The sequence below is a fragment of the Paramormyrops kingsleyae genome, chromosome 4 (genome assembly GCF_048594095.1).
Source record: "Paramormyrops kingsleyae isolate MSU_618 chromosome 4, PKINGS_0.4, whole genome shotgun sequence".
In the NCBI taxonomy this organism is placed as follows: Eukaryota; Metazoa; Chordata; class Actinopteri; order Osteoglossiformes; family Mormyridae; genus Paramormyrops; species Paramormyrops kingsleyae.
The window spans coordinates 6,812,020-6,828,374 of record NC_132800.1 but is presented as its reverse complement, the minus strand read 5'-3'; positions in this window follow the sequence as shown (position 1 = coordinate 6,828,374).

Sequence of the window (16,355 nt, the reverse complement as noted above, 5' to 3'; positions counted from 1 at the left end):
ATGGACTTTGCTTTTTCATTTGAAATGTAGCAGTGTTTGTTCGCGAAAGCGAAAAAGCAAACGGTAATGCAAAATTTGCAATTGCATTTGAATTATGTCACACCTTATGCGTCCACATATGGAAAACGCAATTGCAAATGCAATTTGCAATTCCTTTTGAAAAATGTCCGGGATTTCCCTTGTATGACATGGGAAATGCAATTGCAGGAGAGCTAATAATAAAATGTGGTAAAGACTAATATCAGTGCCATACAATCTTTGATTGTGGTGGGTTTCTAAAAGGAAGCTTAATAAAAATTCAAATATTAAATGAGTGATTTGATTTGATCTACTATCCCAAGTTGTGGTCTAAAAGCAATAGGGCCACCACCCATTTTATCTGCTTTAGCAGAAATGTTCTTTCTTACTCTGATTGAAGAAACCTCTCATTCATGCTTAGATAAATACATTTATATTGACAGTTTTTTAATGTTCTCCAACTTACATAAGCACAGTTCCTTGGTTATCAGGAAATAAAACTTTGTCTAAAAAGAGAAAAGGCTATGTTGGTCTGACTCTTTCTTATTATGGTGGGTTAGTAAAACACAGCAGCTGAATGCCCAAATGAGAGTACATTAAAATGGGGCAGATATGGACTACCCATTTTGTACTTGTGTGCCACCCATTTGGGCTTGCAATTTCGGAAGAGGTGGAGACAAATTGTCTTAACACTATATGTTGTAAATTGAACACTATAAGAGTTAATAAAGATTAACACTGTAAAAGCAACACTCAAGGCACACTGTAAAGTGTTAAAGGTAACACTGAATGGTGTGGACCCATATAAAAACTATGCAGTGTTAATTTAACACTGGCACATTTGCTGTGTATACAGTATATAATGTATTATGAATAATAAATTGTTTTCAATTGCTGATATAACATTTCAACATTACTGAGCTAATTAAGAGGCAGTGTGTGGCTCTGTGGGCTAAGTGTGTGCCCATAATCAGAAGGTCACCAGTTCAAACCCAGCCTCAGCACATCTGCAGGTCCTTAAGCAAGGCCCTTAACCCCCAGCTCCCTGGGCACTGCCACAGGTGGCTGCCCTTCATGGATAACTTATTCTACAAAGAACAAGCTGAGGTAGACATAAAGACAATTTCCCTACAGGGATTAGGGTTAGTAACAATTATTATTATTCACTTGTGGAACAATTATAACCGAATATTAATTCAACATACACTAATTCAACATTAAATCAATGGATAAAGAAGTTGCCAGACAAGTGTTGAAACAACGTTGAATCCTTATCACAAATGGTTGATCTTTCAACGTTGGATAGATTGCCTTTTCAACAAGCAAGATCAATGATAAATCAACAATGAAGATCAATGTTGTTTCAACCATGGGCGTCGCTAGGCAATTTTTAGGGGGGCTTTGGCTAACATTTGTACTCAGCCCCCCTAAAAATTCTTCATAAACTTTACAGAAATTGGTGATCGGCCACGTCCCCTTTAAATTTCATATGAAAACGGCGGCAGACTTCGGCTCCGCCCCGTCTTTCAGCGCCGTCTTCAACTGAAGCATCACAGACTGCGGCATCACAGAGCGAGGATTAAGCCAAGGTGTCTGTTTTTCGATAAATTGTTATATCTGCATCAGTGCAGTTCTTTTTCATAAATACAGTTTACAAAAAATGCTCGCTGTGTTACATCATCACACCAGCTGTTTCCTCTAGCGAAAAGGAAGCCCTTAATACTTACCCTATTAACCTATAGTCTACTTTATAAAACAATGATGCTGTTTTAATTGGAAAACCTAACTGTCTATATAAAACATTACACAGTGCATGGCATTAACTGCCATAGAGTTATGCACATAAATGATTAAAAACAGTGACAGACAGCATTCAATGCACTCGTTTTAACTGCATAGCAGTGTGATTTACAGAGATAGAAAAATCCTGTTTTTTTTGTAATAAATATTGTATTAAATAATGTCCCAGATCGTGAAAAACATTTATTAGCCTTAGAGTAGCGTTTTTTGTCACTTTGATTTAGAAAAAGTTACTTTTTTAATGAATAGAAACAAAAAAAGAATGATATAAAAAAGATGTTTTGTTTAATTACATTAAAACAATGTTTGTCTATATTAATCCATCCATCCATCATCTACCGCTTGTCCGGGGCTCGGGTCGCTGGGGGTAGCCGCTTCTGTAGAGGCACCCAGACCTCCCTCTCCCCAGCCACCTCTACCAGCTCCTCGGGGAGGACACCGAGGCGTTCCCAGGCCAGCCAAGAGATATAATCCCTCCAGCAAGTCCTGGGCCTGCCCCGGGGCCTCCTCCCTGTAGGACATGCACGGAAAACCTCTCCGGGTAGCCGCCCAGGAGGCATCCGCACCAGATGTCCAAACCACCTCAACTGGCTCCTTTCGACGTGAAGAAGCAGCGGTTCTACTCTGAGGCCCTCCCGGATATCCGAACTTCTGACCCTATCCCTAAGGGAGAGCCCAGACACCCTGCGGAGAAACCTCATTTCGGCCGCCTGTATTCGCGATCTCATTCTTTCGGTCATTACCCATAGCTCATGACCATAGGTGAGGGTAGGGACGAAGATGGACCAATAGATCGAGAGCTTTGCCTTTTGGCTCAGTTCTTTCTTAGCCACGACGGACCGGTTAAGCGCCTGCAAAACTGTAGACGCCGCTCCGATTCGTCTATCCAGCTCCCGATCTCGCCTACCCTCACTCGTGAACAAGACCCCGAGATACTTAAACTCCTCCACTTGAGGCAGTACGTCTTCCCCAACCCGAAGAGGGCAAACCACCCGTTTCCGGCTGAGAACCATGGTCTCGGATTTGGAGGTGCTAATCCCCATCCCAGCCACTTCGCACTCGGCTGCGAACCGCCCCAGAGCACGCTGGAGATCCCCAGCAGATGAAGCCAACAGGACGACATCGTCTGCAAAAAGCAGTGATGCAATCCTGAGGCCACCAAACTGGACACCCTCAACACCCTGGCTGCGCCTAGAAATCCTGTCCATAAATATTATAAACAGGACCGATGACAAAGGGCAGCCCTGGCGGAGCCCAACCCGCACTGGGAACACGTCCGACTTATTACCGGCAATGCGGACCAAGCTTCTGCTCCGTTCGTACAGGGACCGAATCGCCCACAACAGCGGACCCCGGACCCCATACTCCCGAAGCACCCCCCACAGAGCACCTCGGGGAACCCGGTCGTGGCCCGGCCACCACGGAGCTCTTTAACCACCCTGGCCACCTCAGCCCCAGTGATGTGCAAGCCCCCCCCAGCACCCTCGGGCTCTGTGCCCTCAGATGTTTCAAAGGCAGTGTGTGTAGATGTATTTGAGGCAGGATTGAGGAGGTCCTCAAAGTACTCCTTCCAACTCCGGGTGATGTCCCCAGGTGAGGTCAACAGTAGGAACCAAGAGCTGCTTCCCCCTCCTGATACTCCGGATGGTTTGCCAGAACCTTTTTGAGGCCGACCGAAAGTCACTTTCCATGGCCTCACCGAACTCCTCCCACGCCCGGGTTTTTGCTTCTGCGACCGCCCGAGCTGCGTTCCGCCTGGCCCGCCGGTACCCATCAGCTGCCTCCGGAGACCCCCGGGCTAATAATTCCAGGTAAGCCTCCTTCTTCAGCTTCACGGCCCCCCTCACCCCTGGTGTCTACCATCGGGTACGGGGGTTGCTGCCACGACAGGCACCGACCACCCTGCAGCCACAGCTCCGTACGGCTGCTTCCACAATGGAGGTCTGGAACAGTGTCCATTCAGACTCAATGTCCCCAACCTCCCCCGGCATGCAGTTGGAATTCTGCCGGAGGCACGAGTTAAAGCTCCTGCGAACAGGAGCCTCTGCCAGACGTTCCCAGCAGACCCTCACTATGCGCATGGGCCTACCAGGTCTGACCGGCTTCCTCCCCTGCCACCTGAGCCAACTCATCACCAGGTCGTGATCAGTTGACAGCTCTGCCCCTCTCTTTACCCGAGTGTCCAAGACGGAAGGCTGCAGATCAGATGATACGATTATAAAATCGATCATCGACCTGTAGCCCCGGGCATGTTCGTACCATGTCCACTTATGGACACCCTTATGCTCGAACATGGTGTTCGTTATGGACAAACCATGCATTGCACAGAAGTCCAATAACAGAACACCACTCGGATTCAGATCAGGGAGGCCGTTCCTCCCAATCACCCCCTTCCAGGTCACACTGTCATTGCCCACGTGAGCGTTGAAGTCCCCCAGCAAAACGATGGAATCGTACCGCTAAGGGAATCCAAGAAGGCCGGGTACTCTGAACTGACATTCGGCGCGTAAGCGCAGATGACAGTCAGAGACCTGTCCCCGACCCGAAGGCGCAGGGAAACAGCCCTCTCGTTCACTGGGGTAAACTCCGTTGCTAATGCACCGAGCTGTGGGGCCACCAATAGCCCCACCCCAGCCCGGCGTCGCTCACCCGCCGCAACTCCAGAGTAAAAGAGCGTCCAGCCCCTCTCCAGGAGATTGGTTCCAGAACCCAAGCTATGTGTTGAGGTGAGCCCGACTATATCTAGTCGATACCTCTCAACCTCACGCACCAGCTCAGGCTCCTTCCCCACCAGAGAGGTGACGTTCCATGTCCCGAGAGCCAGTTTTGTCAGCCGGGGATCGGACCGCCAGGGCCTCCCTTGGCCGCCACCCAATCCACAATGCACCGAACCCCTGACATTCCCCCTGCGGGTGGTGGGCCCACCTGGGGACAGTCCCGCGTGCCTCTGTCGGGCTGTGCCCGGCCGGGCCCCACGGGCCAAGGCCCGGCCACCAGGCGCTTGCCAACGGGCCCCTCCCCCAGGCCTGGCTCCAGGGTGGGGCCCCGGTGACCCTAGTCCGGGCGAGGGAAACGGGACTTTGTTGTTATACTTTTTCATGGGGTTCTTTTGGATTGCTCTTTGTCTGGCCCCTCCCCTGGGACCTTTTTGCCTTGGGAGACCCTACCAGGGGCTATTGCCCCCGACAACATAGCCCCCAGGTTCACTGAGGCACGCAAACCCCTCCACCACGATAAGGTGGCAATCCAAGGAGGGGGTCTATATTAATGAATTAGAATAAATAGCCTAGTAGATATAAAGTTTTAAGGGGTTGAATGTAGAACCTACTGTCTTATTTATGAGGAATCAGGAAGACTCATTTGAGTACTGATTCTGAACAAGCCAAATATGTGTTAAACATCTATGGGGGCTGAGCCCCCCTTAAATAAAAATCCTACAAACGCCCCTGGTTTCAACCTCGTAGTCTGATATGGAATCAATGTCATTTCAACATATGTATGCTATCTGGAAAGCTATGATGCTTGATAAGTTAGGTGTACCGTATTAAATTGCCTTTCTGCCTTAAGACAGGTTTATTAAAATGTAACCAGTGCTTGAAGTGGGAAAAAATAAGTGCAGGAACTCTAATTTTCTGACATTTGACATTTGTGCGGTGAAAAAAAAATCAAGTCTTTAGGATGCGTTGGTTCAAAAACTGTTTTAATTTAATCATTCTTCCAAGCAATAACCTATAGGCATAGGCTACTTTTTTCTAATTCACAAATGGAATACTGAAAAACCATTAAAACAACATGAATCAGACCAGTGTGATACTTGTAGGCCTAACAATAGACTAGGGCTAAAGCTGGGACTCAGTGGATGCATATGATAGGGCACTGTCGTGGCTCGTGGGTAATGTAGTCTTTTATCGGTCTTGTGATATTGTCTATTCTCGGGCCACTGTCGCTGCGTCGGATCAGTTTCAGTAAGTACCGGAACGCAGAAAAAAGTGGCGGAACCCAAAAGATGGAAAATACAGAAGTTCCGGAACTGCGTTCCGGCCCACTTCAAGCACTGAATGTAACCCCATCGTAAGGTGGGGAGAGGCTGTATTTGCAGGCAAGTGCAAGCTCAGTGAACGGACATTATATTATTTTCTATTTTTCTATTACGCATTAATGCGATTAATGGCGTTTACCACATGGACATATATACATGTACTATACAGCACCATGTATTTATGGATGTAGAAAGAGAAATCTGACAAACACTGAAAGTACAAGCCTTGAAAAAATAAAACAAATATTGGAAATTACGATATTTTTATCCTTTGCACGCCTCCGTCTGGTAATTTTTAAAACAAAGTAATTAAACCAGGTAACTTGAACTTCCCCGTAAGATGGTAACTGCATGTTTGATTTTAGCTCAGAATTCCGGGATTCCGTTCAACGTCACGACCAAAACTGTTACGCTGTTTACAAGCAGAAAGGAATATTATATGTCTCTTTTAAAATCTATGTTCATACTGTTCTTACATTTGGGTAACAAAATACTGCATGCGTTGACGCGACTAAAGACGTAATACAGTCGACCCGTCTGCATTTTCTCCATTGCGTTTTCGGTACATTGGGGGATCATTGGGAAAATTTAGCGAAATTCGCAACACACAAGAAGTTTAGTAATTCATAAATGCATAAAATATCTGTACAGTGTGGTTTGGAGGAGGCCAAGCGTGTTTAAGGCAGCATCTCACTTAATATCTCGCAATGATCTTGCGTTTCTTGTTTCTCGGTTTGCTGGCCAAGGGAACCAAATAAAACCGAAAGTATTTACGAGGTTTTTTCCTGATTGTAATATGGAAAGGTCGACCGTAACACGTTATGACTTTAAAATTAATGCAACGTGTTGACGCGATAAACTTCCCAGGTCCAAGAAAAATGTGTCCTTTCCAGAGTGCTGTCTAAAATAAGATAATACCAAATATTCAGGATTTCAAGATTATTTATTTGTCACATACATAGTTATAACAAGCACAACATGTAGTGAAATTAACCATGACCGATCCAAATTCTTTAAATTTAAATTCTTGTTTACTCAAAAAAGAGTAAACAAGAATTTAAAATTACAATTTAAAATAGCTTAAAATATAAAAATTGCAGACAAATTATATGAATGAATTTAACAATATATACATAGAATTTTTAAAAAAAGTGGCAAGTGGTGACGGATGAGATGATTGTTGTGCAATATACAGTAAACAGAAATTAGTAATGTATTTAAAGTGCAGTGTGCACTTTAAATGAGATGCTGCCTTAAACACGCTTGGCCTCCTCCAAACCACACTGTACAGTAAACTGATTATGGCCAGTCATGTGATCGTTTGCTTCATGAACTAGCCGACTGATTCCAGTCATCATGGCTTAGCTTTCCAAATTCCATCTCATGTTGGAACCCATGAACTTATTTTGAGGTTTTTAGTCATTTCATCCAACTCTCTTCCAGCCAACACTTTATCTGGATTTGGAAACATATTTAGACGTATGTATTAGCAGAGAACTGTTTGCTAATATGCACACAAATCAAACCACAAATCTTTCACAGGTTTGAAACTCATTCTATTGAATAGGCTAAATTGCCGCCAATCCAATCTCAAGTGAGCTAAGTTGCTGACTATTAACAAGCCCTTACGCATTCATTTTTCTTCACTTTTATAAAAGAACAGCAATGTCTGATCAAGTTGATCATTTGCCTATGAATGACGAACAAACTGTCCACTGAACACTGTTCCCTTTAATAATTCCCCATATAGGCCACCCTCACAATTACAGAGCATTAATGTTGCTTATGAAAATGTGATTTCCACTATAATACAAGATTAGCATTATCTGGTAACAAACTGTGCCAGTTGAAGGAAACAGAACTTCACTTGCTTGCAATCTTGGTTGAACTAAAGCCCTAAAACAACCCAGCCATGCAGATGTAAGGAGAGGAGTCTACTCACGGTGTTGATGGCACCTCCAGGTAACCATAACAACCAACAATACAATCAGCATCAGGCCGGTGACCGTCAGGATGGGCAGCCAATCATGGTGTCCGAAACAAATCACAGAATGCACATCATGAAATGCACACAGAAGCAAGCAGAATTAAGCTATTTCTTAACATAAATCATCAATTTTCCCACTCAGAACATCCATCTGTTCTCCAGAAGCTCTTATGAGGAGAACAGCTAGCTTGGAGGTGATTCAAGTAGATGCATGGAACGATACAGGGCAGCCAGCAAGGTAAAGCAGTCAAAGCTGTCCTCAAATCAGTCATAAAGCAATTCAGCAAATCCACATGCATTTCGACCGCAGGGGGAAACATAGGGAGAACCTGCTGACTCCACTCACAGAGCCAGGTATCCATTGTCCCTTATGCCAACTGCTTTTGAGCTCCTCTGAGGTGCAAGGAACGATACCAAGCTGGACTGCATACCACCTTGTGAATAAATTAAAAACTGCCTTCAACAGATTACAGTGGTATAGGGTCCTACTGATGGTGGTAGAGTACCTGTCAAAGAGGATAATGTTAAAGTCAGGGCTCTTGAGGATGGAGATGGTTTTGTTGGTGGCACTGCAGAGGTCAGTGGGACCAGTGAAGGTGACGGCATCAGCTGTGACTGAGAGGAGACCGTGGGCAGTGGCAGGGAAGGCCATAACATCAGAGACTGCAGTAGGAGAGAAAATGCTGGAATGAGAGCTGATGGAGTCGTCTTACAGGAAGATGCCTGAGTTTTTGAGAGCAGTGTTTCAGTCACAAGTTCCCCTGTGAGATCAAAACGAATATAAACCAAGTTAATTATTTTCCTGTTGCATCAATGGTGTAATACCAGAAAGTCCAAAAGATTCTGATAGTTGAGCAGATGCCTACATATACTGTGGGATGAAAATGTCACGTTTCGCTTACATTCTAGGAGAGTTAATGATTTAATGAGGTAATGGTTTATGTCACAAATGGCAATCGCTTTCATAGTCAGAAGGGTTGTTCTAATTTCTAAATTACAGAAGCCCAGTTTCTATGACTACCATAATGCCCAGTGTCTGGTTATGGGTTCCATAGGCTGCTATCTCACCCGTGCTTTGGGCCTGGACAGTGATGCACAGGGATCTGCACATCCCCAGCAGTACACCAGTACCAGCCTTGGTCCTTCCCTTCCAGCTCTATCAGTATCATGGCAAAGACCCCCCTCCCATTGTCGCAGATGAGGGTGAATGTGGTCAAACCCGCTGTTGTACAGGAAGTCCAATCCCCCGCCTGACTAATCACAAGTGATAGAATGCAGCTGGGGTAATGTAACCAAGAGGATGATGCTGGATGGCCAGCAGCGACATCTGCTGACCAAGCAGGAACATGACATGGAAGACAGAGGCAGGTCATGACTTTATTTGATAATCAAAATATTGATGAAATTCAACCATGGGCTTTAAGTCACATAACACAAGCCAATCCCTCCTATATAATACAATCAAACTACACTACTCATTAAAATGTATATACAGTGGTACCTCAGTCCCCGAACTCATTAGAACTTGAATTTCTTAAAAGTCGAACCAATCAGTTCGAAAAAAAAATTACCTAGAGCTCTCAGCGGAAACAAAGGGTAAAGCTTCAGTCTCAGCCTCGCATTCACTGTGAGAGCATCATGCATGTCTACACTAGCTGAATACATATACACTCACCTAAAGGATTATTAGGAACACCAGTTCAATTTCTCATTAATGCAATTATCTAATCAACCAATCACATGGCAGTTGCTTCAATGCATTTAGGGGTGTGGTCCTGGTCAAGATAATCTCCTGAACTCCAAACTGAATGTCAGAATGGGAAAGAAAGGTGATTTAAGCAATTTTGAGCGTGGCATGGTTGTTGGTGCCAGACGGGCCTGTCTGAGTATTTCACAATCTGCTCAGTTACTGGGATTTTCACGCACAACCATTTCTAGGGTTTACAAAGAATGGTGTGCAAAGGGAAAAACATCCAGTATGCGGCAGTCCTGTGGGCGAAAATGCCTTGTTGATGCTAGAGGTCAGAGGATTCAAGCTGATAGAAGAGCAACTTTGACTGAAATAACCACTCGTTACAACCGAGGTATGCAGCAAAGCATTTGTGAAGCCACAACACGCACAACCTTGAGACGGATGGGCTACAACAGCAGAAGACCCCACCGGGTACCACTCATCTCCACTACAAATAGGAAAAAGAGGCTACAATTTGCACGAGCTCACCAAAATTGGACAGTTGAAGACTGGAAAAATGTTGCCTGGTCTGATGAGTCTCGATTTCTGTTGAGACATTCAAATGGTAGAGTCAGAATTTGGCGTAAACAGAATGAGAACATGGATCCATCATGCCTTGTTACCACTGTGCAGGCTGGTGGTGGTGGTGTAATGGTGTGGGGGATGTTTTCTTGGCACACTTTAGGCCCCTTAGTGCCAATTGGGCATCGTTTAAATGCCACGGAATACCTGAGCATTGTTTCTGACCATGTCCATCCTTTTATGACCACCATGTACCCATCCTCTGATGGCTACTTCCAGCAGGATAACGCACCATGTCACAAAGCTCGAATCATTTCAAATTGGTTTCCTGAACATGACAATGAGTTCACTGTACTACAATGGCCCCCACAGTCACCAGATCTCAACCCAATAGAGCATCTTTGGGATGTGGTGGAACGGGAGCTTCGTGCCCTGGATGTGCATCCCACAAATCTCCATCAACTGCAAGATGCTATCCTATCAATATGGGCCAACATTTCTAAAGAATGCTTTCAGCACCTTGTTGAATCAATGCCACGTAGAATTAAGGCAGTTCTGAAGGCGAAAGGGGGTCAAACACTGTATCAGTATGGTGTTCCTAATAATCCTTTAGGTGAGTGTATTTAGACAGTAAAAATACATTTAGACAATGGTAGACAGTAACAGTAATTATTATTATATAACAAAATACATTAAAAAAAATAATTTCTTATTAATTATTTTAATTTAATACATTTAATTATAATAATATTGTCCTGCCGAGCAGGGATGGAATGGAGACAAAGGCGCAGACATCAGGGTATCGGGGAATACGGGGTTTAATTACAGGTAAGGCAGGGAAAACGCAGACGGACAATACAATGACCGGACTAGGGAAACAAACTGAAATGCGGACTAAATACAGAGGACTAATGACAACAACCAGAAACATTTGATCACACGGGGATTCCACACGGGATTAACGAGGGGGCGTGGCACACAGAAGGAGCGGACGATTGGGGCAGGACACATTTATTTTCTTACTTTACAAATCATTTGATAAATGTGCTTAGATGTGTTTAGTACAGTATATGCTCTTCCAGTTCATTTTGTGTTTAAATGCTAAAAAAATAATAATAATAATTTTTGGGGGCCGGGAACCAATTAATTGGTGTTCTATTATTTCTTATGGGGAAAATTCGATCAGAACTCGAACTTTTTAGGATTCGGTCCGGAGTTCTGAACGGATTAATTTCGAGTTCTGAGGTACCACTGTATAGTGAAAAATGGAAAGTGCAATATATACCGTCTGTTCAGGAGGCAGGTGCCTTTAGAAGAGGAAGCACCGTACAGTAGTTAGCAGTGAGTAAGAAAGAGCATCAGTAGAGCTCGGTTTTGCAACAGCTATAAGCTTCCTTAATACTGGCATTGAACAGGTCTGAGATCCTGTGCTCACTAGTGTTTCACTTGAGAAAATTAGTTAAGTTATTAAAGGTGCTGCAGAAGAGAGCCTGACTGACATACCAAGATCATCGATATGCCAGAGATAGACATCTGGGCGCTGGGTTGTTGCCACTGTTGCCAACTCTTCAGCAAGGAAAGTCGCTATTGGCTGTCCCAAAAGTCGCTAGAAGTCGCTAAATGACGCCATCGCCTCATTTGCATAACGTGCATGTAATTGTGATTAACTCTAGGAGAGAGGAATCATGTCGTGGGAGAGACAAAAAGTGTTTTTACATAGATACGTTTAGAACTACAAATGAACTTTCTTCTGTGGAGATATACACTCACCTAAAGGATTATTAGGAACACCATACTAATACGGTGTTTGACCCCCTTTCGCCTTCAGAACTGCCTTAATTCTACGTGGCATTGATTCAACAAGGTGCTGAAAGCATTCTTTAGAAATGTTGGCCCATATTGATAGGATAGCATCTTGCAGTTGATGGAGATTTGTGGGATGCACATCCAGGGCACGAAGCTCCCGTTCCACCACATCCCAAAGATGCTCTATTGGGTTGAGATCTGGTGACTGTGGGGGCCATTTTAGTACAGTGAACTCATTGTCATGTTCAAGAAACCAATTTGAAATGATTCGAGCTTTGTGACATGGTGCATTATCCTGCTGGAAGTAGCCATCAGAGGATGGGTACATGGTGGTCATAAAGGGATGGACATGGTCAGAAACAATGCTCAGGTAGGCCGTGGCATTTAAACGATGCCCAATTGGCACTAAGGGGCCTAAAGTGTGCCAAGAAAACATCCCCCACACCATTACACCACCACCACCAGCCCGCACAGTGGTAACAAGGCATGATGGAGGCATGTTCTCATTCTGTTTATGCCAAATTCTGACTCTACCGTTTGAATGTCTCAACAGAAATCGAGACTCATCAGACCAGGCAACATTTTTCCAGTCTTCAACTGTCCAATTTTGGTGAGCTCGTGCAAATTGTAGCCTCTTTTTCCTATTTGTAGTGGAGATGAGTGGTACCCGGTGGGGTCTTCTGCTGTTGTAGCCCATCCGCCTCAAGGTTATGCGTGTTGTGGCTTCACAAATGCTTTGCTGCATACCTTGGTTGTAACGAGTGGTTATTTCAGTCAAAGTTGCTCTTCTATCAGCTTGAATCAGTCGGCCCATTCTCCTCTGACCTCTAGCATCAACAAGGCATTTTTGCCCACAGGACTGCCGCATACTGGATGTTTTTCCCTTTGCACACCATTCTTTGTAAACCCTAGAAATGGTTGTGCGTGAAAATCCCAATAACTGAGCAGATTGTGAAATACTCAGACCAGCCCGTCTGGCACCAACAACAATGCCACGCTCAAAATTGCTTAAATCACCTTTCTTTCCCATTCTGCCATTCAGTTTGGAGTTCAGGAGATTGTCTTGACTAGGACCACACCCCTAAATGCATTGAAGCAACTGCCATGTGATTGGTTGATTAGATAATTGCATTAATGAGAAATTGAACAGGTGTTCCTAATAATCCTTTAGGTGAGTGTATATATATCACCGGCAAAAGTGACCCCCAAAGAGACACTCTGACGGAATAACATTTTTAAGTTTACTTAAGTGTACAAGTTACAGTAAACAACTGAACCATTAACATTTTTAACCATAACATTTTTTGTATAAAATCTACATTAACAATCTAAACGGACCAAAAAAGGACAATTAAAAAAAAAACTGTCAATGGCAATGTGAGAAAATGATGCACATCTCCTGCTGTGACTGCAGCTGGGCGGGGCTGCTCTGCGCGGACTGGACACCTGTGAGTGCATTGGGACGGAAAGGAGCCCACGGCTGCACCCGCTGCCCAGTGAGAAGATTAAGGACGATACGTTCTTTCGCGTCACAGTCTCCAAAAGTCTCCAGTAACACCAGAAAAAGTCGCTAGATTTGTCGCTAGTCGCTTTTTTGAAAACGAGTCGCTAGAGGGGTCTAAAAACTCGTTAAATATAGCGACAAAGTCGCAAAGTTGGCAACACTGGTTGTTGCGTTTAATTAGCGCGACGGTCACATGCATGACGTCACACGCCGCGATCGCGCATAATGAGGTGAAAACAGTAATGGCGGCTCCCTGACAGAACTCATGCGACACGTTTATGCATGGGCGTAAATTTCATTTAACAGTAGGGGGGGGGACAATAAATATAAAATTTCTCATGAGCAATTTTTGAAGGGGACACAAATAATACAGTCAAATTGTAAAGATATGTCCCCACAATGAAAAACTTTGCTTCTATCGTTATTATTGTAGCATGGAGACTGCGTCATTATAAGTTTTTCTCAGGTTCAATGACAAAGCAGATTTTTATTCAAAACTATTTATTGCATTGTTTATGTTTACAGTCAAGCCATCAACATACAATAAAATTTAAACATAACTGTTTAAATGCATAATAGAAATTGATTATACAAAAAAATACAGTGGGGTCAGTTCGGACGTAGCACAGTGCTCATTTAGTAAATACACAGCTAAACAATATGCTAATTGTGGCCGTTAATGTTAAGTTAACATTATGCCAAGTCCTCACAAATAAAACAATGCATGGGAAACGGCTTTGGCGTGTTAGTTGCAGTACACTATGCAACAAGCTATTGTAAACAAGCTAACGTTAACTAGATAAGTAATATTTTAATCGCTAATATAGCAGATTCGTGGAAAATTACATCGGTAATCAGCATTTTTGCCGCAACTAATTTATGAATGAGTCTGCATCAACTACATTAAAGAATCGCTTTATTTAAAGTGAATAAAATACCCTACTTACTAGAGTTCAACATTAATTGAGCCGAAGACACACACCTGACTCGTGTGTGTGTGTGTAGAGTAGGTGAGATAAACTAGGAAAGCAGGCGGTTGGCCAAACCACTGTGAGGAAGGGGAGGGGGAACTCAACTGTTTCTAAATGCATTTTTTGCGTTTGTTTTTTTTTCTACTTACAGAATTATTTTAGGTATACATACATATATTTTTCACAATAGATAGTGCGATTTTTTTAATATATATATATTTTTTTGGGGGGGGACAACCCTCGGATATGAGGGGGACATGTCGCCTCCGTCGCCCCGGGATTTACGCCCATGCGTTTATGTTGCACTTGCTGCTTGGTTGCAGTGGAACATTGTGTGTGCGATGTTAAATTGCTTTGTGTCTTCAAAAAGCATAAATAAAAATTACTACCAGAAAAAAACATAGTAAGGCAATCGGTTCACGGCGAGAAATTCGATGTCCGGGACGCATATTAGTTCTTTCACAGTCACATGGTTTCACCACCTCGACAGTAAAAACGACCAATCTGCCCCCTCCATGCTTTTCCGCTTTATTTACGAGCTGGAAGCCGTCCGGCTTGACCACCTGCAGCCACGATGCCGTGAAGCACATTAAACTGCACTCGCGGTTCACTCTGATTCCTCACTATCGCGGATAGTCCGACCAGCTTCTTCCGAAGCGAACTTACTGTCGGTATGTAAGGGGGGGCTTCGCATTGTTTCCTCTCTTCCTGTCTCTGTATTTGTTTGTCTGCAGCTGTAGCTTCGTAAGAATCTCCTTCGGTTTGCGACCGGCGTTTATGCTAGGCGCAATGAGCGCTTCTCTCCAGTTAACCATTGTTATTCAACTTTAAATATTGTAGCGCCGGCGAGATGGTTCCGTATAGCGGGTCCCAGTACGGGTGCTAAGTATGCTGGGAGATGTCTGTAAATAGCCGGTGTTTGTGTTAATGTCGATACTTCTTGTATACCCTAGCTGTTGTCTAGAGATGGCAATTTCGAATTATCAAAACAATTTCGAAACATTCGAAACAAAAAATGTTTCCAAACGGTTCGAAAAGTTTCGAAACACTAGTTGTGCACAGCCTGCTGGCAAAACCCGGAAATGCAGCTTTAGCAAATACGGCAGAATAAAAACTTATTGCTGCAAGTTTCGAATGTCACGAAGATCGAACTGTCAAAAATGTGAATAATACAATATAATTTCTTTTTGATTATTTGTATATATTCTGTCATAGGTATCCTATATCTGCAATTAGCGTATGATAACTTTTTGCCAACCTTAATTCAACTATAGTCTGCACGTCCAGTTCAGTGGCCTCTATAATTGAGCATATTCAGCCACCGGCTCATTCCACCTACCATGCTGTGCTAAAAATGCTACTGGGGATTATCGCTGCGCGAAGCCATCATACAATTAACTGGTGACCGACATATCACACTTTCTCCAGACGTTCCACTCCCCATCCATATTCATAATACGTCAGGAAGCATCCTCTCTTGTTATAATACAATCCGGTGCCTTGTGTTCTAACTGCACATAATTTATTTGCAGATGATTATTATTCTTATCTTTAAATATTCACGTTTAGTCTCACATTCTGCTCCCCAAGATTTTACATCCATTTGTGTACTACTATGCACTTATGTAAGTCGCTCTGGCTAAGGGCGTCTGCCAAATGCTGTAAATGTATGTACTTTTTAAATCTGCTGCAGTATGTTTACTTTGCTCGCACCATGTGTACAGTCTTTGTACCTTGTCTGTTTGGCATTATTTGCATGTTTGTATACAGCAGAATTTCCCCCAGTCAATCAAAACATAAATTGGATCTTATATCATTTATAGAGATTATTTGTTCCCATAGTTGTGAATTGTTAAAACATAATTTCTGTGTTTACATACCATCCGAGTATTGAGTGCGCAATGTAATTAGCTACTGAGGTTAGAATGAGTATTCTATCTAGGTTTGTGTATGTTGAGCAGGTTATAGGAATGGTT